General features: G+C 43.8%; 1 pseudogene; it reads left to right on the top strand.

The window, feature by feature from the left end:
• The first annotated feature begins 1023 nt into the window (after positions 1-1023).
• On the top strand, positions 1024-27054 carry LOC117539268 (annotated as a pseudogene).
• The last annotated feature ends 514 nt before the right edge of the window (positions 27055-27568 follow it).

Genomic DNA, 27568 nt, shown 5'->3' with positions numbered 1-27568 from the left:
TCCGTCAGTGTGTTTTAAGATTGCAAAAGCTTATTTTTGGCAACACTTTTAGATTTGTTTTGTCTACTTCCATTTGAATGAATCTTAAATTAAGCGAATTACATTTGACCGAGAATTGAGCTTTAGCCTGTGGGGAAGTAAGGGTGAAGCCGGCGTTTTCAATATTTCCCACAAGATAGTTGAAGTGTTTCCAGAGCATCGACAAAGATACCTAACCTTTATGAGGTGCACTGTGCTTCTCTACACAAATAATATATTCACTGACAGAAAAATTACCCTCGCTTTTCATTCGAAGTATGTAGAGCTTTTTAAGCCTCAAATAGAATAAAACATTTTACAATAACAACCCATTTACTATCATGTGAAGAAATCTCTCTGAAATAAAACTAACCCACAAACACACAGTTATTTTTCTTGCAACAATCCCTCTGACAATAAGAGAGGACCTGTCGATTCTTCACAGCTCCTAACAAGAAGCTGAAATCAAGGTTACTCCTCAAGGGACGAGGAGGAAGTGGGATATCATTTTGTTTTTGTACAGCCAGGTGTTACTCCTTCCTGGGAATTTCTACTCTCAAAGTGGTTCCTTTTTTTCTGCTCTACAATTATCCTTTTGTGAATTTGGAGATGGATAAGAATGGTTCAGAGTTGGTGATTTGTATATGAGGTAGTTATTGTCAACTCTGTGCAAAAGGTTAAAATATATTAGTATAAAATGATTTGGAAGAAAAACACATTGTCCATAGTAGTCTCTGTTAATGTTATGTTGGAATGATTCTGTAATAATCTGATAACTGATTTTAAAACAGCTTTTGCATTATTCAAACTATATATTTTAAATGTTTCTTTCTGTAGAGATCAGCTATTGATTTAAAAATATAGCTTAACATTTAAATAATTCTGCTTCTCTCTGACTGAAATATGACCACATAATACACAATTTATCCAAATGTAACAAAAATGAGGTGGTATAGCATTTTTTTAACGTTGCAATTTTTGTTTATTTGTTTTAACCAGGAACCTCTTCTCATCCTGCGTGTCTGCGAGGACCCTTGGCCATGTCCGCTTAGCTGCCCTGCGTGATGCCTGATCATGACAGCAACACCCTTCTAACCAGACAGACAAAGCGCCGACGTGTCGACATTGGGGTGAAAAGGACTGTGGCTAGTGCATTATTCAGCCGCGCCAGGGAGACCCTGCTCGAAAGCATGAACCAATCACACGGCCACGATCAGGACGGAGACTGCTCTCTAGTCAGTCACGGACATGGCGGCTCCAACAGTGACGGAGAGAAGTCCAATGTTTTGAGGAAGTTGCTTAAAAGGGCCAACTCGTACGAAGACGCCATAATGCCTTTCCCTGGTGCCACCATCATCTCTCAGCTACTGAAAGTAACATGGGCAAGAATGGAGGGAGTGACTCAGGCTTCCAGGTATACACACACACCACACACAACACACACACCACACACACACACACACACACACACACACACACACACACACACACACACACACACAACACACACACACACACACACACACACACACACACACACACACACACACACAACACACACACACACACACACACACACACACACACACACACACACTTCATCAATTAGCCTATGTAGTTTAGATTACTATGTTTTAGATTGAATTGCATCTGCATTTGATCTTTCCTATCAGCCAAACAAACAAGCAACTATTTGTAATCCCCATTCAGTGCTCTATCATTAATGCCTTCCCCCTGTCCTCCATCCCAGGGGAGTGGAGCTCTGTCCAGTGGAGGCTCAGAGATCCATGCCGAGGACGCCTGCAGCAGCTCCTCCCGCGACCGGGACAGCCCGTCTGACTGCCTCTCTCCTGGGCCTCCTCTCCCCCCCCTTCCTCCTCCTCCTTTGGGCGACCACTGCCTTCTTCAAGCCTCAACTCCCCCACGCTCCTTCTCAGCCCCTCTCCCTCTCCACTTTTGATTTGGACAGGCTGTCGGACGAGCATCTTCGCGCAAAGCGTGCCCGCGTGGAAAACATCATCCGTGTATGAGTCACTCGCCATTGGTCCGGTCCAACGGCGACCACAACCAAGATATCAGCCGCGAAAATGAGAATTGCAGCATCAACAGTAACAGCAGTAATGGCCACAGAAGAGAAGGTAACTGCCGCCGCAACACCAGCAGCCACAACCACAGCCGGAGCGACCTTCCTCCCTCCTGAGCTCTCCAGGTTCCCGGGGGGGTGGTGGTCAGCGTTGGTGAAGTTTACGGAGAATAAGAGAAAGCAGCGCCTGCCCCAGCAACAACAATGCTTCACCCAACTAGTGTGCTCCAGGCAGGAGCAGAGGCAGGAGGAGGAGAGACGGCAACTCAAACTGCAGCTGGAGGACATGCAGGTTGGTAGAAGACATTATGGGTAGATATGTCATGCGTAGATACTCTGCTAAAATGCACCACGTACACCAATTGCAAAAAGGCACTATACAAGACCTGCTTCTCATGATCTAAAAGAAGGCTAACGTAAATTAACACAGATTTAAGTATTACCTTAATTCCATCCTACTCGTCGAATTTGCACCTAAAAAAAGTAAAACAAATATCAGCCCACCGAGTGGGTGACATACTATTTCCATTTATCTTTTGGCAAATTTGTGGTAACAGTTGACATTTTGGTTCAGGAGACATCTTTAACATTCTCTTTCCTCTGTTTTTTTAGAAACAGCTGCGTCAGCTCCAGGAGAAGTTCTACCAGATCTACGACTCAGAGACAGAGGAAGATGAAGAGAACGGCGAGAGCAGAGATGCTGACCGAGGCGGAGAAAGAGATGAAGACGGCAACCTATCAGAGGACAGTATCCGCTCTGACGGCTTGGAGGAGAGGCACAGAGCCAGAGGGCGCCATAGCAACCAGGAGCTGTCTGAGCTGGACCCAGGCCTGTTCCTGGATCGGGCCAGAGCCCTCCTCAGAGAACAGGCCCTGATAGATGGAGAGATGGAGGAGGATGTGGACAGCAGGGAGGAGGTGGAGAGGAATTTAGTAAGTGCGATGAAGAGGAGAGGAGGAGGAAGGCAGTTAGCGGAGACGCTGAAGCAGGAACTGAACTGTGCCGTGTCGCAGGTTGTTGACACCGTCGTCAAAGGCTTCTCCTCGCCCAAGCAGGTTGTCAGTCACCACGGCTGCCACAGCAGCACACCAGCTGCACCCTCCTCTTCCTCCACCTCGTCCTCTTCCTGTCCCCCACCTTTCTGCCCCCTTCCCTCCCTCACCCCAGACTCACGCTTTGGCGCTGGCGCCCTGGCCCTCAGTTTGAACGGGGACGGGAGTCCAACATCTAACTACCACTCCTCCAACCAGAGGCTGCACTGCTTCGGAGACGTTATCATCCCCAGCCCGCTGGACCCCTTCGGGGGTCTGAGTGGCAGACTGAGTGGGGTGCCCATGCCCAGCGACCAGACAGAGGCTCTGCCCCTGGTGGTGCGCAAGAGCGGCGGGGGAGGTGGAGGCGACAACACTCACCCCTCTCTTCCTCCTCCTTCTCACCATCTTTCCCACCATCCCTCCCTTCACCCCTCTCCCCTCACCGCCTCGCTCGGCTTTAGCCCTCCATCCTTTCGCCACCCATTCCCTATTCCCCTTATGGGGTATCCCTTTCAGAGCCCTCTTTCACACGGGGGTGGAGCCGGCTACCCTCAAGGGCCCAAGGACCATCATCGCTCCTCCCCCGATTCTATGGACATGACCAGGGAAACTCTCAGCCTCAGAACCAAAATGGCATCCCTCGGAGGGGGCCATCTCAGTCATCACCACCACCACCACCACCACCACCGGCAGAGCTCACCGGAGGCTCTGTCCCTGTCCCTCATCAAGTCTGAGTGTGGGGACCTTCAAGACATGTCTGACATATCGCCCTACTCTGGCAGCACCGTATCCTTTTCACTGCACCTTTGTGTTTGAGAATGAGTACATGTTTGTGTTTTCTTTTAAAGCTTGTGTTATCTTCTACATATTAAGGTTTTAGTCCTGCGTTAGGTTTGGGTCTCAGAGATGAAATTAAAATGAAGATTCAGCATGGTCAAAGCTGTTATCCCCCTTCATCCTGTCAGATGTTTAGCAAGGATGATGTTAAACACGTGAAACATTAGGTATTTTAGGTATAAAAAACATCCGTAAAATCATTTGGAAAGATTTTAAATAGGCAATGATTTTATTTCCCTAATCCACAAACGTCACATTTTAAACACAGTCAAAAACGGTGTCTTAGAGGCAGCAGCAGGCGGCCGTCAAAGAACGTCTTCAATATCAATTCACCTGCATTAATTGTTCCTGCTCTAACCCTTTTCTTTCCTCGCTTAGCGGGGAAGATGAAAAGGGCCGCGGTGGGTCGTGCAAGAGGGGGAAGATTAAACAGGTCGCACGCCGCTCTCTGGAGCTCTTTTAAGTGTCGGCAGCAGGTTGTGTTGTGTAAAGGTGCTGAGAAAGGCTAGTGAGCTCCCTGTTCAACAACACACACACAGAAACACACACACTGTCTGAGACACTCTGATGAAAGGGAACCTAACAGCATTAAAGACTTTGTACTTAAACGCTCAAAGCAAATCATATTTCACTTGTCCACGTGTGGGTGTGGGGTAAGACCTTGTTCATAGGAGCTCAAAGCTAATCATATTTCAAAGAGCACGGAGAGGAACAGGTGAATGTTTGATTGATGGAAGCTTTCTAAATGTGTGTGTTTCTGTGAGCACATAATGAGAAGTGTAATATCTTTACACTTTTTAGCTGGTTGTCTCCTTTTAGCTGTTGATCTTTCAATTGTTGGACTTTTGCTCGGCAGCTGTTTGCTACCTTTCCCGGTGCACGCCCCACACACACACACTCCCTTTCATAGAGTGTGCATGTGGACAGGTGTTTGCAGGTAGCTGTTTCGTGTCTAACCTTTCATATGGAGAGGGCTTCTCCATGTCACACACTTACGCTCACACATGCAGGCATACGAGCACACACACATACACACCCACGTGCACGCTTGAAGAACAAAGTGAAAAGAGAATTAAGACTTTGAACCTGACAAATAGGAACTCCTTGCAGCTGTGATGAGGATGTGATCACAGTGTCGTCTTCAAAGCCAATTTAGATGTTGCTTTAATTAAAAAAAGAAATATTTGACACGTCTCTTGATCCTGCGAAGCCGTTTCATTCCAAAATGCTTTTCTATTCATTTGGAAGAAAGTCTTTGAAATTGGACATTAGTATTTCAAAGATATTGACCATCCTTAGAGCCGACTTTTTATTTGATTTTGAAGGTAACAAAATCTAAAATGGACAAAAATGATCATACAGTTAGTCCTGTATTGATGTTGATGGACTGAAAATGAATTGGCAAAAATGTCAATGACAATTATAGTAGTTATTACAATTATTCAACAAACAGAAAACTTCTTTGGATTTGCTTCAATTATTATAAATTGGAATATCCTTTACTTTTGGACAATTGGTTTCGAGAAAAACTAATAATTTGAAGAAGATAACTTGAGCACAGGGAGATTTTGACAGGCTTTATTTTACTATTTGTTTTAAATCGATTGATTATTCAATTAATTGAAAAAGACGATCGCGTTTGCAGTCCTGACTATTTTTCAATTCAGGACGGAACCATTGCTATGTACAGTAAGCACATGTTAATTAATAAGGAAGTATATTTGATTTTAGTTATGTTATGTCAATCAACAGCTTCTAGATTAAGAATGAATCATTTTGCATGCTAGGGATAAAATTGTGACGGCATTGTGGAAGGATTTAGGGTTCGGAGAAGCGTGGCAGTTAGGTTAAGGTGGTTAGCATTGATTATTCACCTGAGAGGAACTCACACCACACACACACACACACACACACACACACACACACACACACACACTCTCAGTCTGTGTATCTTTAATCCTTTGTACAGAGCCGAGCAGATGTCCCCCATTCATTTATGAATGTATCCCCCCTCCCTTTCTTCCCCTCCCAATGCCCCCCTTCACACACACACACCACACACACACACCACACACACACACACACACACACCACACACACACACACACACACACACACACACACACACACACCACACACACACACACACACACACACACACACACACACACACACACACCAACAAGGTCAAGTTACAGCTGATACAGGGTGCCCTGCGCAAAACACACACACACACATGCACAGATGTGCATCAGGATACACACACACCCACACCACAAACGTATTGGAAAGAGTGAGAGAAGATGAAAAAGATTGTTTATTCACTGACTCACTTTAACGACTGTTAAATACACAAACACACACATGCTATTGCCTTTTTCATTATGATATGCTTCAATGCTGTTTTTGTGTTTCGGTTGTTTGTTCCTGTTCATGTGCTTTAGCTTGTGTGTGAAACAAGACAGAAAGTACACACAGTGTGCTATCTGGCCTAAACACACAGGTAGTGACAGGTGGCATGAATGTTAACTAGGTGATGGTGTTGTTGTCCGGTGACTTGGCCTAGCCGCTGCTAAATGAATGATGGATGACAATACGGCTCAACTGTGGCTTCATTCACTGAGGCACATGTGGTGTCATGGTCATGCGTAACAACACCCATGACTTTTTTGTTTGGATATGATCTTTTTTGCTTCTTAATATTTCACCATCATCCCTAAAATCATATCCTCTGCTTGCTGCCTTGAGACCTCCTTCAATTTTCTTGACTCTTTCGGATTATTCATGTCCATTCTCTCCCTCTTTTCCCGATAGTTGATGCCACCCTCTCCCACTTTCCCTGTTCCTCTCTCCAGCACTATAGGGCCCCTGGGGTTCCTGTATGTGTATGTGAGTGTGTGTAGGAGTGTGTGTTTGCCTGTGTGCTAATTGACCTTGCAGGGGGCTCCATTGATTGCCTCATCTTCTCTGATAGATTATAGGGCTGTTAATGTAGTGGGGAAATGGCAGCGTGGTGGGGCACAGCTGTTGTCACACAAACACTCACACATACACTCCGCAACCACAATTATTATTTTTGCCAGTTGAGACAGTGGGATAGACACGGGGATGCAGAGGCGGCGAGATGCAGGGATGAATGTGGGATTTGATCCAAAGCCAGCAGGTGCCCATCTTTGCTTTTGGTGTAAAATGGCTCTAAATGTTTTTCGGTTGTGTTTTACTGGACCGGTCACTCCTCTATGTGACATCTCTGGCACTAATCACTCCGCAGTTACACAAATCACACTACTGCTTTTAAATAATTAATTTGAATTTTAAAAAAGACTCTCTTTCTCTATCTACTCATCCGTTGTGTGCGTATACATGCCTATTTTATCCCGGTTTGAGGGCACGGATGGAAAAACACCAAATACCTTTTCCAAGACCATGTACCCAAAATATCACTTGAACAAAAAATGCAAATAAAGCGGATAATGACGTCACTTAGGGGAAAAAAAATATTTTTATGATGATATACCTGACTTTAGCTTCTGTTAAAATGCCCCCCCTGTGTTTTCCCGAAAATACTTCTTTGCTTCCTTAACTATTATTCAGATTCAGGAGGGCTTGTCTCCCAACCACCTGAAGAAGGCCAAGCTGATGTTCTTCTTCAACCGCTACCCCTCCTCCAACATGCTCAAAATCTTCTTCTCAGATGTCAAGGTGAGAACTTTCCCTCTCTATTTCGTCTTTCTCGTGTTTCTCTTCCATGTATTCTCTTTTATGAGCCTCACATTTCTGTCCTCCACTCCTTCAACTTTCAGTTTTATTCAAGTCTCTCTTCTGTGACGTTTTTTTTTAATGCGACTTAACTGCTCTTTTGCTTTTCATTCTGAATAACCTGTTATTATTTCTCTAGATATTGTAGGAGATACATCTTTATGTATATATACATGTTCGAATATAGACAAGGTTTTAAATGACAGACAAAAAATGAACTATCATGGTTTAGGGTGCAAATAACTGAATAGGAATAACTGCATTGTTGAAAACACAAGCTTGAGTTGCTGTTTGATAATCAAAAGTATATATAAAAAAGAATATGTTTGCATTGCGATAACAATGGAGCCTCAATGTGCTAGTACACAATTGTAAGAAGATATGTACAGGATAGGGTGGCTCCTACTCTTTCTTAAATACAAAAAAGATATGGGAAATGCTGCTGTCAGCCTGAAGGAAGCGATGGGTATTCAATGGCATATTTAGAATCAGATCTCAAAAATCAGTGACAGATGAGCTGTTGTAAACAGGTGTGCGTCTTTTTGAAGCGTTCAGTTACAGTGCGATTCTGTTGTTCATGATTGTGTTCTGAGCTAATTTCTCACCACCTTTCACACACCGTCAGATACTCTCACACTGAAGTGTTTGTTTGTTAATGCATTTTGATGTCTGATATTATTCAGTTATGTGTGTTATTTCGGTGTGTGTGTGTGTGTGTGTGTGTGTGTGTGTGTGTGTGTGTGTGTGTGTGTGTGTGTGTGTGTGTGTGTGTGAGTCCCTATAGCGCAGATGGGTGCTCCAGTCTGTCACGTCTCTGTAGCATAATTAGAGTTTCTGGCCTTAATCGTCCTGGGGTTGGGGGGGAGGGGGTGTTACCGCCCACTTTCCCTCTCTCACACACACACACACACACACACACACACACACACACACAACACACACACACACACACACACACACACACACACACACACACACACACACACACACACCACACACACACAAACACACACACACACACACCACACACACACACACACACACACACACCGGCCTCAACCTCCGGACCTCTTTCACCCAAACACCACACAACAACACTTTCACTCTCACTCTCAGTTATAAAATGAGAAGTTTAACCTTTCTTGAAACCTATGGACAAGACAAATCATCTTTATACAAGAAAGGTTGTGTAGGTATTATGGGTAAAAATTGATATGAAATATTAACAGTGAGTGATTCGCAAGACAAGGAAAACTAATGAGAAGAAAAAAGGACATGATGGACGGTATGTGTGCGTGAGTTTTTTTGAGAAAATGACAGAGGGACAAGAGGGGGGGGGGGGTGTTTGACAAACAAATGAAAGGAATGACAACAGAACAACAGCCTTAAAACAAAGGCGCTGATTGTTCCGTGTTTACAGGCTGCTGTGTGTTTTGTAAAGGAGCATACGGCTCCTCGGCGGATTCAGGACGCTCTATTCAAATGAGCAGCTCCACACACACACTCACAAACACACACACCAGCTGCCCTTTAGCTCATATCTGTGGTGACCACTTCCTCATGGCAGTGCCACATCCTGGTCTGCTGCCATGGCAACAAGGGTCGCTGGGACACCAGGTTGCTAGGCATACACAAGGTTGCTAAGTCTACCTGCTCCCAGTGCATGTGTGTGACTCGGAGTCCATTAAGTGGTAGAAATGTGGGCCGTTAGGGGTCATAGTGTCCAGGCAGTATTACATCCTAATAAACCATGATGAGAAACTTCTTTAAAAAGTCCCATTATGTTCCGTGAAATTATAATTTAAGTGAGAATGATGGTAAGGTCTGTCAGCAATCTTGCAAGTGTCTTAAAGACTGAAAGTAAAGAAATATCTATCATCTTCTAAATATCAAGATTTAAGACATATGTATTGCAATTAGTAATTTTCCTTAATCATCATAGTGTAAATTATGTGAGAAAGTATACTTCATTTTGTAGTGGACAAATAATCTGTGGTTTTAGGTTTAATTTGGTGAATTAGAAATGATAAATTACTATCTTATTAATGCATAGAATCCGTTTATGAGTTTATCTTTTTGAGATTGATATTAGCTTTAAAATGAATGTTATTTCCAATCTGTTGGTTTATCATTACATTGAAATTAAATGAATCTCCCTCATCACCACAAACATGGATTAAGATTAGGACATGTTTGCAGTGCTTTGGACAGAAACTTCCCTCAGCAGATGGACAGCATTACAGGCTGGATCACATCTACATAAACAGTGGGATTTATTGAAATGAAAACGTAGTTCTATTGGAATGTATTGTCTAAGCATTAAGGACTTACAGCTAACTGAATGACAGCTAAACGTGAGCCTCTATTGCAGACAAAGAAAAGCTGATTTACTATTAGTTTAGTCTTTTTTATTAACTTCTCAGTCTGTTATTCACACTTACTGTATACGTTACATTTAGTTAACACTGTGATGTTACTTTTACCAAAGTGCAATTTTGAGTGCACTATTTTCACATGGAGAAGTATACACATGTGTTTCTTTAGTAAATACTTACAATAGTACGTGAGATTGAGTCAAAAGGAACGTTTGTGTTCAACCAAAATGAAGGAACATGTCACCTAGTGCGACAGTGTGGCTCATTAATGCGTTTTCATATTTCAACCCGTAAGTAGTCTCATTAAATTGTTGATTTTGTTATATTCATAGGAGTTGTTAACAATAAGAACAATTTATCTGCAGTCTTATCCTTTAAGAATCCTAGGTTTCTTATTGACATTTTATGCAAATAAACGTTTTACATTGAAATTGAGTTTTAATTGAGTCGTAATCCCCCGTTAATCCACCATGTTTAACAGTGGGAGGAACTCTGCAGATATTATATTTTCTTTAATAAATAAATGAATCACGCATAATCCTATTTGTAATGTGTGAGGCTGTTCTTTTCAAGGCTGCCTGTGTGTGTGTGTGTGTGGTGTGTTGTGTGTGTGTGTGTTGTGTGTGTGGTGTGTGTGTGTGTGTGTGTGTGCGTGCGTGCGTGCGTGCGTGCGTGCGTGCGTGCGTGCGTGCGTGCGTGCGTGCGTGCGTGCGTCTGAGTGAGAGTGTGCACCCTGTTGCTGTCTGTCTGAGTATTGTTTCATTGTCCCTTTGCACTCATTACCTTCATCATTACCATATTTCCAAAATCCGGGTCAATGTCTCTTTCTCCCTCTTTTTCTCACCCTCCTCTCTTACTCCTCCTCCCCCCCCCCTGCCCCCCCCCCACCCCACCTCCTTCCCAGGGAACAATAAGTAGCATGTGTTAGGGGGATCAGGCAGATTCACTGTAAGGGAATTAGAGCCCTGAATGGCTTCCCCTAATTGGACTTGAATGGACTTTGTCTATGGGAAACTGGTTCTTAAAGATGAGCCTCTTACACACAATGGCTGCTCGCTCGCTGTGGGAAGTGGGTTGAGCTGACAACTGTTTTAAGGCACAGATGAGCGAGCACGCCAAACACACACCACGCACGCACACACACACACAACACACACACACACACACACACACACACACACACACACACACACACACACACACACACACACACACACACACACACACACACACATCTTAATTGAGCAGTGAAAGCTCTTGCCTTCTTGACCAGACAATCATATATATATATATGTGTGTGTGTGTGTGTGTGTGTGTGTGTTGCTACGGTCTCTGCCGTGGTGTCTTCAGAGAGCCAGTGAGAGTAATTAAGCGCTCGTTAAGACTGGAGGAGTTAGGATTAATTAGACGCTTGCTAGCTCAGGGAACTCCTTCCGACACAAGTTCCCTGCCAGCTGAGGATGTTTTTTTTTTTACATACACTCACACACGGAATGCGAGGCAGCGACACATTTATCAGCGAGAGCCCTGAAGACTCTCGCCTTAAGAGGCAGAAATGACATCTCACTGCCGTCGTCTCAGCAGGAATCAATTAGCGTCCAACCCGCCTCTCACCCGTCTTGTCAATTAGAGCTACACGGCCAATTTGGCAACACGGCCGTGAAACAGCAACAGCTCAGTATCAATCTAATCACACGGATTTAACTGGACATAAGAAATGACGATGTGGAAGAGTTTGAATCATCGATGTGACGAAGAGTTTAGAATCTGAATGATGTCTTCATTGAATCTGCAGAGGCAAGAAATTATAACGCTGATAAATGTTGCTAGATTTTGTATCTTTGAATATTTTTTCATTATGAGAATTCTTCTAGTAACAATACACAACTTCAAAAACGACTTTGAGATACGACTTCTGTATACAGTAATAGGAGTTTTGTACACTGAATTCACCTCTTCACACTTCCCTGCTGTATACTGTCCACTAAGGCAGAAAATGCCCCAAAACATGAGTGGCAACCAGTTCCTGCAGCAGCTATTCTGCCAGGATCCACAGGAAACCTTCAGTGTTACAACTTGTAGATTTGTGTTGATCGTGCACATTCACATTGTCCTCTGTAAAATCTGCCGAGCTACTGCGATTCTGCTTGAAGTGGGCAGATTCTTAAAGGATGTGTGTTTGCCCTTCCAACATGGCCTGGGGGGGCTGGCAAAACCGCCATCAAGTAAAGGGGGGGGGGCGTCCTGACACTTTCTCTGACACTTTCCCTTTCCCTCTTTTCGTTGTAAACTGAAAATGGCATTCCTCAAGCTCAGCATTTTGCCCCCCCCCCCGCCTCCATTATCTTTCTGTCTTTTGTCTCTCGTCCTTTTGGTTTGCGCTGATTGTGATGAGCTGGACGGGGGGGGTGGGGGGGGTGGAAGGGCAGGTGGTGGGAGGGCTGGGTGTTTGTCTGCATTCCTGACATATCTGCATTTTCAAAGTTAAGCCATCAGTTTGAAAAACACCCCACTGTAAGAGATGTTAAGCTACGTCCACACTCAATAAGTCATATGTTGCAGCTCATAGAGTATGCACCTGCGGTTCGGTCTTGAATTTGCATAATATCAGTTTTCATCAGATTCCCGTTGCAATTAAATACACATTGTATAGCAGGACTGAACATATGTTATACGCTTATCATATTTCCTACTAGACTTGACTTATTAGGCACCTTTTACAGATATTTAGCATTATTTCTGTGAATTGATAGTTAATTCTCATGCGTCCCTGCGATATATCTTATAATATCTCTGGTAAAGCATCTCTGAAAATTAATGAACACAAGTATGTTAGAGCTCTATTTCCATGAGAGCAGATGTCAGAATTAGAGTTTTTTGAGGGGATAGATTGGGATGACATCGCCTTGTGTGTTAATTACATACAGTAGTTATCAGGTTAAACTCTTTTGTGGGTCAAAACACCCCCCAACACACACAATTTCCCCCTGCTTTCCAATATGCTATGCAAATCCCCTTTGCTTCTGCTGTGACACACACACACACACGCACACACACACACACTCCAAGCCTCCCAATTATGCTCCATTATGTCACCCCCTCTGACCGCTCCTGAAAAAATATCCCTTCCCCTCACCGTCCTCCTATGCTAGTCTCTCTCTCTCTCCCCATTTATTTTTCCATGCTGCCTCGCTCTATTCATCTCTCCCTCGCTCATCCCTTGTTCCTGTGAGACAATGTCTTGTAACAATAGCGAGCTTAATCTCCGTATCAAAGCCGTTTTTCCCCTTCACCGAACACATACACACACACTTTCACTGGGCACTTGTTCTCTCCACGTTTCGTTTCTTATGAGGACGAGATGAGTGAGTAGATACGCAGGCGCGTGAATAGAGTAATTACATTCTAGATGTTTGTCAGTTTTAAATGAGATTTTTGAATTAGAAAATATCTGCTTATAGGTCTGTCCCTCATTCATATAAACTACAAACAAAAAAATAACATTTTGTTTTGAAAGATCTGCAAAACAGCTTAAATGTCTTAATGTGGCAGAGGTCCTTTGCCTTGTACTGTCCAGGCCTGCAGGGCAAGAGCAGTGTTTAATGAGAGCCGTTTAATGTTGCTTCAGCTTAGTCTGGAAGCCTATGATGGCGTAGCAATAAGATCATATTTGGGTCATTCTTGTTTGATTATAGGAAGGTTTCTAGGGGCCGATTATTTATTATTTGATTTACAACAAGGAGCCCTCAAGGTGCAGACAACATTTGAGTGTCTAATGAGGTGGATATGGAGTATTCTTCAGAGTTTTTAACTGTGTGTTAACTGTAGGGATACTCAGAGCATACATTTTGTATAAACAGAGACCCACATGAGAACAAATATACGTTTTTGGACTTTGTTAAAAATGTACAATTTAGGTTTTATTCAAGTACACACACATAGTTATGATTTCGTGCCATAATCCAAGGTTAGCAGTCACATAGGGATTCAGGTCATGTCACATTAGATGAAATACCACCATGCAAATGAATGTGCAGCACCAACAGGAAGCAGCATTCAGCGCAGATAAATGTAACCTCTAATAAAACATATTCTGTTCTTTCTCTGACTTCAGTTCAATCGATGCATCACCTCCCAGCTGATCAAGTGGTTCAGCAACTTCAGGGAGTTCTACTACATTCAGATGGAGAAGTTCGCCCGGCAGTCTATCAACGAGGGGGTGACCTCTACAGACGAGCTGGCGGTGGGCCGTGACTCCGAGCTCTTCAGGGCGCTCAACATGCACTACAACAAGGCCAACGACTTTGAGGTTAGTCTGGTTTATATATGATTGATTTGTATTTTTCAAAAAGATATACTGCCTCGGACAAATATTACGAATCCCATCATCAAACTGTTACTTGGCTCACTTTCTAAATTGAATTAAAAGTGGATTCAGCACAACGCTCACACAGACGTCCTCTACCAAGTCAGCTGTTCAGAGCGCAACAGTCACCTCACGATTCTGCTGAGGTGTGGATGTCGCAGTATGTGTGTGTGTTTGTGTGTGTGTGTGTTCGATGAGGCGAAAGAGGACGCCGCTCGAGGCGCGGGTGTCCTTGTCAAAGCGATTTGCAGAAGTCACATTCGCTCCCTCACTTTTTCTCTCCCAATATTGGTCTAAGGGGACCTGAGGGCCCTTAAACTATTCAACGTAACATCAGCAGCATTTAGATGTCCATTAGCACACACACCTCAACGCTGACACACACACTTTCCTCTTTTGCCTAAGGAGAGAAGCATTTGAGCTAAGTTGGAGCTTAAATGCACAGAGGGAAAGATTTGCAGAGACGTCGAGATATCTGAGCACTCTGTATTCCGAGGAACGAACAGCGAATGCTTTGCATAACGAGAGTCAGGTAGCTTGGCGATGGTGTGTATATAAAGAGCTTGTACAGGAAACACACACATGCAAATCATTTCTGTGTGTGTGTTGGGCTTCAGGGGGGACTGTAGGGTAAGGTTCATACTGAGGTCAGGGGTATGAGAACTATGACAATGGCTTTGAATGTTTAACACACATCAAAAACACTTGTACTTAGTGCCAAGAGTACCACAATAAGCGCGGCCTTCATTAGGTCATTACCGTGCAATATGAAAATGAGTACACTGGAAAGCAGAAAACTAAGAACTTTTACATTAAACATGTAGTTTAATTTGTATAAATACAGTTCCAATACAAAGAGACTCAACCCACAGGAAACATTCAACCCAATTGGAAACATGGGTAACCTGAACAGATCGATTTCATTGGAGAACACCAACAGTTTCTACTGCAATCGTTATAAGACACATTGACACACAGACCTGAGGTCAGCAGCGACAACATGGGGCCATGTGAAGACCTACTGAATATAATCTTGACCCGCTGCGACTCAAGCCTGGTTGATTGTTATTGCGCTCCCTCATAAAAAGGCCTCTTCTTTTTCATATAAATATAGGGATTTGAGGTTAACCGGCTAGTTTGCAGCCCTATAACATATCATTGTGATCAGTAAAGGATGCTGACTTCACTAAAAGACCATAAAGCCATGGCGTGTTTGCAAAGGTAGGTATAAATCTTTTCCTCTTCCTTCTCTCCCTTAACCTCCCTCCTTCCATCCCTCCACCCTTTCGTCCGCCCGCCCTGAGGGAACATCACCGGCTAGTAGGGACCCTCTCTCTCCCTCTCTCTCTCTCTTTCTCCCTCCCCCTGTGTCAAACTCAGAGGCGTGAAACTGGAACCATGGCCGATTCAGCAAGTCTCACGACACACACACACACACACAGAAGTCTTCTCCTTTTGCCAAATATAGCATCATCAGAGTTCCACCTTGGTTTGTCCCCATCGCACCCACCTCAACTCCTTCCCTCCTTTTTGTTACTCTTTCCTTGCCTCCTCTCCTTCCTGATGAATCTGTCCTCTGCCGATTTTGTTTATCTCGCAACCTCCTGTCCTTCTACTCTTATTCCTCTTTAATTTAGCTTTGTCCTATCCTTTGTCGCCTGCTGCCTTTTTCATCTCTCCTTTTATCCTTTTAAAATCCTCCACTCTTATTCTTTTCTCCTACACCCCATCTTTAACTCCTCCAGAGTCTCTTCTCTCTTTCACTCCCCCCTTTCTCCCTCTCAAAACGCTCCACCCTTCACCTGTCTCATCCTCTTTATGCCCCAACAGCTTTTATTTCTTCCATAAAAATCTGCTCTTTGTCAAATGACCTGCCAATAGAAGACCTTGCAAGGTTATACATTTGCATTTTCTCATGTTTTCCTGTTAAAAAAAAGCAAACATAATCTTTGTCAACAATGTCTACATGGTGGATAAGGAAGTGTGTCCTTTATGGTGGGTTGGGAAACAGCTTGTGTCATTAGTTAACGCACATGGCCAGCATTTTAAATAGTCATAGTAGGTTAATGCTGTGGAAAGGTGAGAGTAATTTGTTGTGTGTGTGTGTGTGTGTGTGTGTGTGGTGTGTGTGTGTGTGTGTGTGTGTGTGTGTGTGTGTGTGTGTGTGTGTGTGTGTGTGTGTGTGTGTTGTCTAGTTGGCGTGAACAGGCCCCAGTAATTATAGCAGCTTCATTAACTACCTCCCCATCTCCTCTCCAGTCACATTCTTTCAACTCTTCTTTCTTGTTTACCTCTCTCCCTCCCTCACTCCTCACTGTCTCCTCTCTCCTCCTTCCCCCCGTCCTAATTGCAGCTCTGCCCATAAACTAATGAGGAAGGCAAAGAAAGGAAGGAGGCAGGAGAATGGGAAAGGAAACAGGGAATAGTCTCCCCTTCAAAAAAAAAAGAAGAGGGGAAAACAAACAGAGACAGAGAGAGACTTCTTTGCCAGGACACTCGGGGAAAGGTGTCAGAGTCTACCTTCTGCCAAGAGGAAGAGAAACGTTTCTTTTATATTGAGACAAGTCTGCCAGCAGCATTGGGCATTCCAGTCTTATCTTGTGAGTGTGTGTGTGTGTGTGTGTGTGGTGTGTGTGTGTGTGTGTGTGTGTGTGTGTGTGTGTGTGTGTGTGTGTGTGTGTGTGTGTGTGTGTGTGTGTGTGTGTGTGTGTGTGTGTGTGTGAGCACATTCGCCACTCAGAGAGAATAGAAAGGGATGGAGTTGTAATATTTGGTGTGTGTGTTTGTGGCGGCTGAAGAGGGACAATGAGACATTTTATGAAGCCTTCTCGAGGACATTCTCATCTTTCCAGTTCAAGGATCCTCGCTGGCTCTGTCAGCACCAAACCACGGCACAGCTGCGCCACACACACCTGTTCACGCACACACACTCATTTGTGTTCGTCTGAAAGAGCAGAGATACCGTCCCTTGAAGGGTGGGTGTGGCTGCTACCAAAATCTGCCCTTTGACTTTGAGCCAGCCGTACACGCACACACACACACACACACACACACACACACACACATACACACACACACCTGGAGGCCACAGAGTGGTCACACACTCACATTTCAGGGCTATCTGGTTTCATAAGCTGTGCACTTTATGAAAGGCTCAACTTCTCATGTCTTTCTCCGCCGTTTTAGACTCTTTGTCATTCTTTGTCTCTCCTTATTCATCCATTCACTCATCTCTACCGCTTCACTCAAGTCCATGGAAAATGGGCCGAGCTCGACTCTCAGTAATCGATTCACAAAGTGGAGATTCTGTCCGATTCTCCCTTTTCCTCTCCCGCTTTACATCACATGCTTGGAGCTGAAGCTGTGCGTATTGTGCTAAATGCTGAAGCTGTCTCTAATCATTTTGTAATTAATGACACCAAAATATGAAACAATAGTCTGTCTCAATCCATTAGCCCGAAGTCCTTTCTCCTCGTGTCTCATTCGTCTTTCTGTTGTCCTTACCTTTTTATGTCTTCTATTTGTAACCTACCCAGAAGGCAGACACACACCCTCACCCGCGCACACACACATTTCAAAGACTACACCTGTCCTCTCCTCCTTCTCTATCCCACTCTGATCTCTCTCTCATTCAGGGCTTAGGGGCACTCACTACATCATACACACTAGATGTGTTTTTTACCCATAGACAACATGATTTATTATCTTGATTTGTCTATTTCCATGCCAATTATTTTGAGACCCCCTAAACTATATTAAGAGAGGGTACCAAAGCACATGAAAATTATACTCGGGTGTGCATAGGGCTTCACGTAAAACAACCAGTTCAGAACTATAGACTTTCTTATATAATGTATCGAAACAATTTCCATTGGACCACAGTTAGCTGCAACCTTGTCTCCTTCACAATGTGTCTATGTGCTTTGCCAAAGACATTGCTGAGTAGGTCAGTGTGGGCGGATGGGCGCTTAAGGTTCTGACACTGGAGACTGGGATTGGCATCCTGCGACATACTGTTAGCTGAAGGCTATTGAAACATTTATATTAAAGCGTTTTGTCAAAATGATAAATGTCTACATGTTTTACCAAGATGTCGATCTTTCCCTTACCGGGAGCTTGAGATGCCTAAACAGAACTTATAGGGAGCCAGGAAAATGAACATACATTTTTAGAAAACAAGATACACACACACCTAAGCTCATAATCTACACACACACTTTTGTTGCTGTCACTCAATGGCATTAAGAAGGTATGAGCACTAAGTAACTAAGTCTTCCTCTCTGTGTCTGTAGCTGCTTTACAGAGAGCGGTGTGCTACAGACAATGCCACCTGCCAGTTTCTGTCAATATAATTATAGCTATCTGCTTGCAACGTGTGTGTGTGTGCGTGTGTGTGTGTGTGTGTGTGTGTGTGTGTGTGTGTGTGTGTGTGTGTGTGTGTGTGTGTGTGTGTGTGTGTGTGTGTGTGTGTGTGTGTGTGTGTGTGTGTGTGTGTGGTGTGTGTGTGTGTGTGTGTGTGTGTGTGTGTGTGTGTGTGTGTGTGTGGGTGCATGTTTGACAGTGTGTGTCTTAGTATTCCAGTTGAGAAGAAGGCATCATCTTTGTCACTGAGCCTGATTGGAGTCACGAGGGGTGGCGTATGCGTTTGCGTGTGTGTGTGTGTGTGTGTGTGTGTGTGTGTGTGCATGTGTTTGGTTTTCCTGTATGTGTGTGGTGTGTGTGTGTTGTGCATGCAGTGATTCCCTTCCCCTGTCCCAGCTGTCTCCTTAGCTTTAACAATAGGCCTGGTAACAAAGACGTGGCCTTCAGCCTCTGTCATGTGATACGAGTGGTCTGCAGCCTCTCAGTCAGATGACCCAGGCTATTGTCCTCTATGGGTGACACACACTTGCACACACACACAAGGAAGCCAAGAACACACATAAGCACACACACACCAATCCAGGGAAACACAGCACGTGAATGGACGCACACACATACAAAATGTGACCACACACTTGTTGGATACAAGAAGAAAATGCACACACTCATCAGATGAGACACACACAGACGCAATCTCAGGACGCAGACCCTTCCTCTCGGTCACATGCAGTGTGAACAAAGAGAAACTTCATTGCCATTGTCCTGGAGACAGTGAGATCAGTGACTGATTGACAAAAGAGCAGCAGAGAAAGGAAACATATTGCTGATGTCCCGGAGAAACCCTCAGTCTCCACTTTACCTTTAATTTTGTCACTTAACATGGCATAGGATGTGTGGTCCTGACGCCGTGATCGATACATAAGTAAGAACGTTTTTTCAAAACGTCCCCCCCTTCTCTGAACAACTAGTGTTAAAACAACATTGAGCCAGACACTGAATCCCCAAGAGCTGTATTTATCTTTGTGAGGAAAGTCAAGTCTTAAGTCTTGCTAGTGATACTCAAGTGTCAGTAGCCCGAGGGCAATTTCCACAAACAAGACACTTTGCACTTTGTCTTCCAGGCAGCATTTGAACATTTCCTTTTCAAATCTTTGTTTATATACATAACATTTTTCTCAAAACTCAAACTAAGTAACTTTTTCAACATATTTGTAGGCATAAAATCAAGTCCTTTTACTGTAGCCTGATTTGAATGCACACTTATACATTCAAAATGACATGCAAAAGTACACCGTGTACATGTCCCCTGTTTGTTCTGTCACATTAACATTATCTCAGATGAGGGCAGCCCACAGAACACGGAGAACACACATGCGTGCAGGAGGGGTGTGTAACTGAAGTTTCAAACCAAAACAATACTGTTTTGAATACAAATGAATGAGAGTCCTTGTAATGACGGAATCTAAAAACGATGCAAATGGAGAAGGAAAACTAACATAGATTCTACTAGAGTCCTTCCAAACTTCATCTCCAACAATCATATCATATCTACAAAGAAATACGTGAATGACTTAAAGTGCCAAAGCATGTTTTCCCGTATAATATTATGCTAAGGAGAAAAGATAAAAATAAAAATATGAAGAGGAATAGTGAAGGGTGGATTCTCTTGATGTGTGTGTGTGTGTGTGTGTGTGTGTGTGTGTGTGTGTGTGTGTGTGTGTGTGTGTGTGTGTGTGTGTGTGTGTGTGTGTGTGTGTGTGTGTGTGTGTGTGTGTGTGTGTGTGTGTGTGTGTGCGCGCGAATGTGTGTGTGCGTGCAACATATTTTCTTGCCAGAGCGTGTGTGACAAGAGCCAGACCTGATAGCAGAGGAAAAGCTGGAGAGTGAGAGAGAAGAGGAGGAAAAAGGAAGCAGATGCTTGTGTGTTGGCATAAAAATAATATGTCCTCTCAGTTCAACGCACACACACACTCTCACACACACACACACACATACCATATATACATCACTTCAGGGGACATTACATTGACTTACTGTACATGCATTTCCTGGAGACTTATCCTAACCTTAACCATAACCAACACATGCCTAACCCTAACCCTTACCCTTACTATAACCCTAACCAAGTCTTCACCCTAAAATTAATGATTCCCCTCATGGGGACCTCCAATTTGTCCCCATACACACAACACATACTCACCACACACACACACCACCCACACACACACCACACACACACACACACACACACACACACACACACACACACACACACACATACACACACACACACACACACACACAGGCAGAGAGCATTTGTTCAGTCCACAGAAGGACTGCACATTAAAGAGTATTGTGTTCATGAGTACTGACCAACAGCAAAGTGGACCTCAAGGCCACAGAACGAACACATGGACGGCATTGACTTTCAAGGTGTGTTTGTACATCTTAAACTGAATAGAGCAACATTGAGTAGAAGGACAGTGTTGAAAGGGACAAGTGAGCTAAATGATCAATGATCAAGCAGCGCACAAAAAGGCAATCTTGTAAAAAAAACGCTTTGGATCCGAATAAACCAGTGTACACACACTTGAGTAAACATTGTGAAAGTCTACCATGTTAATGGAGGGAGGTAAAAAGACTTAAAGGGAGAGGAGAAGACACAACACACACACACACACACACACACACACACACACACACACGCACACACACACAGCCTCGTTCTGTTTGTACACCTTGAGAACGAGACATATGGTGTTTGTACAGTGATTTCTTAAGAGCCTGGTGTGCGTTCCCCCTTTTGTGCGAGAAGCAGAGTGAGGATGGAAAGGAAACAGAGAGACGGGTGGAAACGCAGGTGGAAAGACGTAAGGAGAGGTGAATAGGTAGAGTCAACCGAGGACACACACACACACACACACACACACAACCCAGACGTCTCCATCAGCCTCATGTTGACAGTGTGCAGAGGAAAAAAGGAGTGGAGGAGGAGGAGTGGTTTATTCACAAGAGAGGAGAGGAGGGGAAGCGGCAGGGAAAAGAGAAGGGGATCAATGGGGAGGGGAGAAAAAAGAGAAGGTTCAGGAACTTATGGACTGATAATGAGGATAGATGTCAAAGAGGTGGTTCGCAAAAGTTAAGGAAAAGGAAGAAGAGTGAAGGGTTTAAAGGAAGGTGACGAGATAAGACAAAGGCCAGTGAGGTGGAACTATAAAACTACTCCTTTTGATCGTTCATTATGATCAAATAACTCGAGGAACTGGAGTTATTATTGTGTAGTATTCAGTGATTGATCTTTAAGGCAGCGACACTTGTTTCCATAAAGGAACCATATCGATATTGGCTGTAACTACATTTAAGAGTATCCATTGTCTAGGTAGATGTTATGAGGGATGACAGTTGATTTTCCACATGTGACAGACACGTTTTCTGTCTATTTGGGATGTGTTCAAACGGGGCAGTGTGTTCATAAAGAAGCAACCTACTTATAAAAAGCTCTCCTGTATTCTAAAAATATGTTTTAGTGCAACAGTGCCCTTTTGTTCTCGTGGCCTGCACTGTAAGAAATGACTGAATTAGCAGCGCGGACGTCACTGTTGCTAAGTGCTTAACACCGGGCCTTAGTGATGAAGTGATTTTCTGCAGGGGGCGCTCTTTTGTGTGACTGCTACCTGTTTATCAAACATCAGCAGCTATGGTTGCTACTACAACCTGCAATGCACCATAGATGCTATGTGAAGGAGAGGGCCGTACCGTTAAATCAAAGCAGGAAACATCATTTTGTTTTGACGGTAATTGAGGTTAACACAACAGTTACATTTGATGGGAAAAACGTTGCCAACTTTGTATTTGTACTTCATACACTTTAATAAAATGGACCACAAGCAACGAAAATGGTTTAAGATAAATTGTTAAATCATCAGGAAAATCAAAAACAGCAGGTGTCATTTCTTCACAGCGGCAAATCTTTTTGTCAGCACACGGAGATCATCACTCTTAAATATCTTACAAGGCGTGTGATGCTTTTGCTTGTGATTTATAAAAACAAACTCAGCCACTAAGTCCCTCATAAAACTACACTTACAAGAAGAGAGGAGGGGCCGATGAACAAAAGAGGAGAACGATGAAGAGAGAGAGGGAAGAGAAAAGGAGGAGGGGGGCGTCCCAGTAGGCCTCTTTGTTGGGCAGCGATGTAGAGATTTACAGGCTCTTGTGCTTCTGGGTGTGTGTGTGTGTGTGTGTGTGTGTGTGTGTGTGTGTGTGTGTGTGTGTGTGTGTGTGTGGTGTGTTGTGTGTGGTGTGTGTGTGTGTGTGTGTGTGTGTGTGTGGTGTGTGTGTGTGTGTGTGAAGAGAGAGTAATTGAGCCTCCCTTCGTCCAATATTTACCCACCGAACCGGAGCAATCATGCGAATTATGTTTACTGGAAACCAAGTGTCTTTCTTCCTCTTTATCTTCCCTACTCTTTCCCACTTTCCCCATTCCTCACCCACACTCTCTCTCCTGGCAACTCCATGCCATATCAAGACTTGAGCCAGGAGTAAATCACACACACACACACACACAGACATGGGGGAAACGGGCCCATCTGTATTGATGATGGCCTAATTTAGATCTCTTTATTAGACTGATTTACGATGGCCAGACAAAGCTGGGCATCTGGACCCAGGCGTGTGTCAGAGTGTGTGTGTGTGGTGTGTGTGTGTGTGTGTGTGTGTGTGTGTGTGTGGTGTGTGTGTGTGTGTGTGTGTGTGTGTGTGTGTGTGTGTGTGTGTGTGTGTGTGTGTGTGTGTGTGTGTGTGTGTGTGTGTGTGTGTGCACTCAGTTGAGATACCCGACCGGACACACAATATCCTCCCTGCTTAATTTTCATTTGTAGTTTTCCTACCTCTCTGTGAATGGGCCGTGTCCTTCTGTCTCCCCACTGTAGTCTTGTTTCAGCCTTTGAGTCCTCTCACCGTTGCCATGATGACGCACTTCATTCTGAAAAAAAATGTAAAACACCGATCATCATGCTGAACAAGGCACACTGCAACACAAACACACTCAGGCCAGGGCCCTTCTAGGACAAGGTCACTACCTCTCTCTTACTGTGGACCATTTGAGCTCATTGTGATTGATGTCTCAATGCAGAGGATTTAGCTCAATCAGAGCATCCGGATTGAGGAGCGCACAAATATTAACATCAGAAGGAAAACATAAGAAAAAGAAAATCTAGGAAGATGTTAAAAATAGTGGATTTGTCTCTATTTTTATAGATAATAACGCATTTGAAGAGACAATGAAGCAGGGATGTAATCCAGGAGGGGCAGGACGCCTCAAAGGCACATTCATCTTCAAGATCAAGCTCAGGTTTCAACTTTTATTTGTCCCAGTGGAGAGATTCACAGCAACTATTAAAAACAGCAGCTTGACTTTGGGGCTTCCTCTATTTTCCTTCAGAGCTAAAACAAAACAGGTTTAGATTAAAAGGTTTTGGTTTGATAATAATAGTATTTGTTTACTTTATTAAATGTTGTTGAAATAGATACATCCGATAATTTCCATCTCATATAACAAGATTGCTTCAACCAACACAATTGCTGGGATCTCAAATACAGCAGTGAAAAAGAAAAACATGAATTTCACACAAACCCTAAGTCAACTATCAGAACTACAACCCTACTCCCTGGTTCCCTTACACCTACAGCATCTGTCTAACTGTGGGCCTAATAGGGGAAATCAGATTGTATTTCACTTCCAAATACACTGGTTTGGATTTTTTGAGCTTCATGTGACCATAACTGATCAAAATGATCAAAATCAGACTCTAGCTTTTGTGAAACTTTTGTGGAAAACCTACCAATCGGTGTAGATATCACCTGTAAAGCTAAATATTTGGGGTGAGTCTGTACGAAAAAGAGTGTGTGTGTGTGTGTGTGTGTGTGTGTGTGTGTGTGTGTGTGTGTGTGTGTGTGTGTGTGTGTGTGTGTGTGTGTGTGTGTGTGTGTGTGTGTGTGTGTGTGTACAGTAGTGTCTATAGCAAGACAGTGACAGAGGGCCTCATATAAATAACTGTGGTCTCAAGAGGCCAGCTAAAAAAGAGAGAGAGGGTAGCTGAGGGTAGCCAGACTCTATGAGAGTCCAGGGAATCATTTAGGGTGTGTGTGTGTGTGTGTGTGTGTGTGTGTGTGTGTGTGTGTGTGTGTGTGTGTGTGTGTGTGGGGTGATTCGTCCGTTCTGGTTGCGGCTAACCTTGGCATGTCCTGCCACGCATGACGGGGACACCCAGACGGCTCTCTCTCGTCCTCTAGTAGGTGTGTGTGTGTGTGAGAGTGTGAGTTTGTTTGGGTGCATAGGAGCATGCACCTCATTTTGCAAAAGTCAGCCTCCTGTGTGTGTGTGTATGTGTGTGTGTGTGTGTGTGTGTGTGTGTGTGTGTGTGTGTGTGTGTGTGTGTGTGTGTGTGTGTGTGTGTGTGTGTGTGTGTGTGCGCGTGTGCGTGCATGTGTGTGCGTGCACGTGTGTGCGTGCGTGTGCATCTGCATGCAAAAAAAGAGACAAAGAGGAAAAAAATGAGGGGGGAGAGTATCTAGTCAGGTTGTTAAGTGTCTTTGTATGATCTTGCCCCCGGGAGAAAGGGCACAAAACGTGTGTGTGTGGGTGGGTGTGTCTGCCATTGTTCTGCTGTCAAACACTGCTATGAGCACACACACACAGCATTAAAACCCACGCACACACGAAAAGCCCTGTGATGACAGTATATGTATGCCTGCATGTGGAAAGGACAATTGGATCCCGACAATCCCTTCGTTCTTATTTAAACTCTGCATCACACACACAGTCACACACACACACACACACACACACACACCCACACACACTCTGTTTTGACAGATCACAGACAACTGTTCACCTGCCATTGTCAAGGACCGAGTGTGTCATCTGTCATGTTGTGTGAGCATAAGGAACTCTTGAGACCAAACACACACACGGCTGGAGGCTTTTAAGAAAGGGGAAGTACATTAAGGGGAAGTTGACAGCTGGAGAAGAACCTGGTACAGGAATAGTAATATATGGACACCTGAAACACACGCACACTTAACCTAATTCTCGATAAGTTTCAGTTGCAAAATCACTTTTCTAGTGTTTCTATATTTAAACATGTTTGTATTCCAATCATGATTTTAGTCATGTCCACCCCCGGCGGATATTGACAGAATATTTTTTCTTTTAATGGCAGCGGCACATATGAAAAGTATATTAGAAAAGTGAAGAACTTGGCAAACTTCAGTTGCACTTAAGTGCTTAATGTCAAATATGTGGCGTAGAACAAGTACACCATTCTCAATTGAAGTTTGTATTATTTGAGTGTGGAGCTGTTGAATATTGTCTGAAGTCCTGTCTGACCATGTAATGTATGCCTCGAGGTACTTTTTTCTTAAAAGACAATAATGCACTGCATATACACATACAGAAGTAAAACAGTTCTGTATTTGACATTTAGGACATCGAAGGGGAAGGTGATTGAGTGGAAGTTCCTCTTTAGTTCAAACAATCACTTATGATTCTCTCTTTTCTCTCTACCTCTTTCCCCCACCCTTTACCTTTGTTTCCCTTCAGGTTCCCGAGCGATTCCTGGAGGTGTCCCAGGTGACTCTTCGTGAGTTCTTTAATGCCATCGTGGCTGGGAAGGATGCAGACCCGTCCTGGAAGAAGGCCATCTATAAGGTGATCTGCAAACTGGACCACGAGGTTCCCGATGTCTTCAAATCCCCAAACTGTCTACAAGAGCTCCTCCATGACTGACTTGAGGCAAAGAAGGAAAGGCGACCCGGAAGGAAGACCATTGAGAAAACGCTTTAGTTAGACTAGGTTCAGTAAAATGACGCTCTTAATGCGAGACTTGAAGTGGTTCTACTTGGAGGCTTCTGGAGAGATTTGATGATTTTGGTCAGCCCAACTTTTAAAGACAAACCTGCCCCTTCAAATGTTTTATAAAGAAAAGAATATTCCTCTTGAAGGAGGCAGGGGGCTCAGAGTCAGACCAATGAAAGAACTGTGAGACTTTTATGAATGAAAAGCAAAACAGTGGAAATTGAACCTTGTTGCACTTACAGAAAGCTCCTCTTCTCGTTCGCCCGCAACTCGTCCAAGCCAGCTCTTCATCCGCCTCTGGAGGATGAGGAAGATGATGGATCAGGGGAGAACTAAAAATAAAGATGATAATATATATAAATCTTTTTATTGTGGATGTTTTTAAGTTACATGGGCATTTTGGGGGAAAAAGTGATGTTTCTGTATTTTTGCTCCTTTGTATAAGCTTCTCTCCTATGAACCCCCAGTCACATAGACACACACACACAGACACACACACACATCCTTAATAGTAAAGCACAGTAGCATTCCCAAATCCCCAAGTGAACCCAGAAAAACTGGACATGAATAAACTTAGTTGTTGTTGATTTAACTTTTTACTTCTCCCACTTCTTACTGTACTGAGACTTACTGGGTGTTTGTTTTGACCGTGTGGCTCTCCCTGCCCCCCCCCCTTACTGCCCCTCTTGGCTCATGTTGCTTTCTAAATGAACTCAGATCTGGATACCACCAGTCCCATTTTGTCAGAAACAAAGTTAGCCGAGACACAAGACAAAGTGTGTCAGTTTGACAAGTTAATCTCAGTTACCGCACTTACTATTTATTTCCTGTTCACCTATAAGACATTTGAATTCACATTTTGGAATGTAGAATTT

The sequence above is a fragment of the Gymnodraco acuticeps genome, unplaced genomic scaffold (assembly GCF_902827175.1).
Source record: "Gymnodraco acuticeps unplaced genomic scaffold, fGymAcu1.1, whole genome shotgun sequence".
Taxonomy (NCBI): Eukaryota; Metazoa; Chordata; class Actinopteri; order Perciformes; family Bathydraconidae; genus Gymnodraco; species Gymnodraco acuticeps.
Note: the sequence above shows the minus strand (reverse complement) of the source record. Positions and strands in the feature narration are given on the sequence as shown.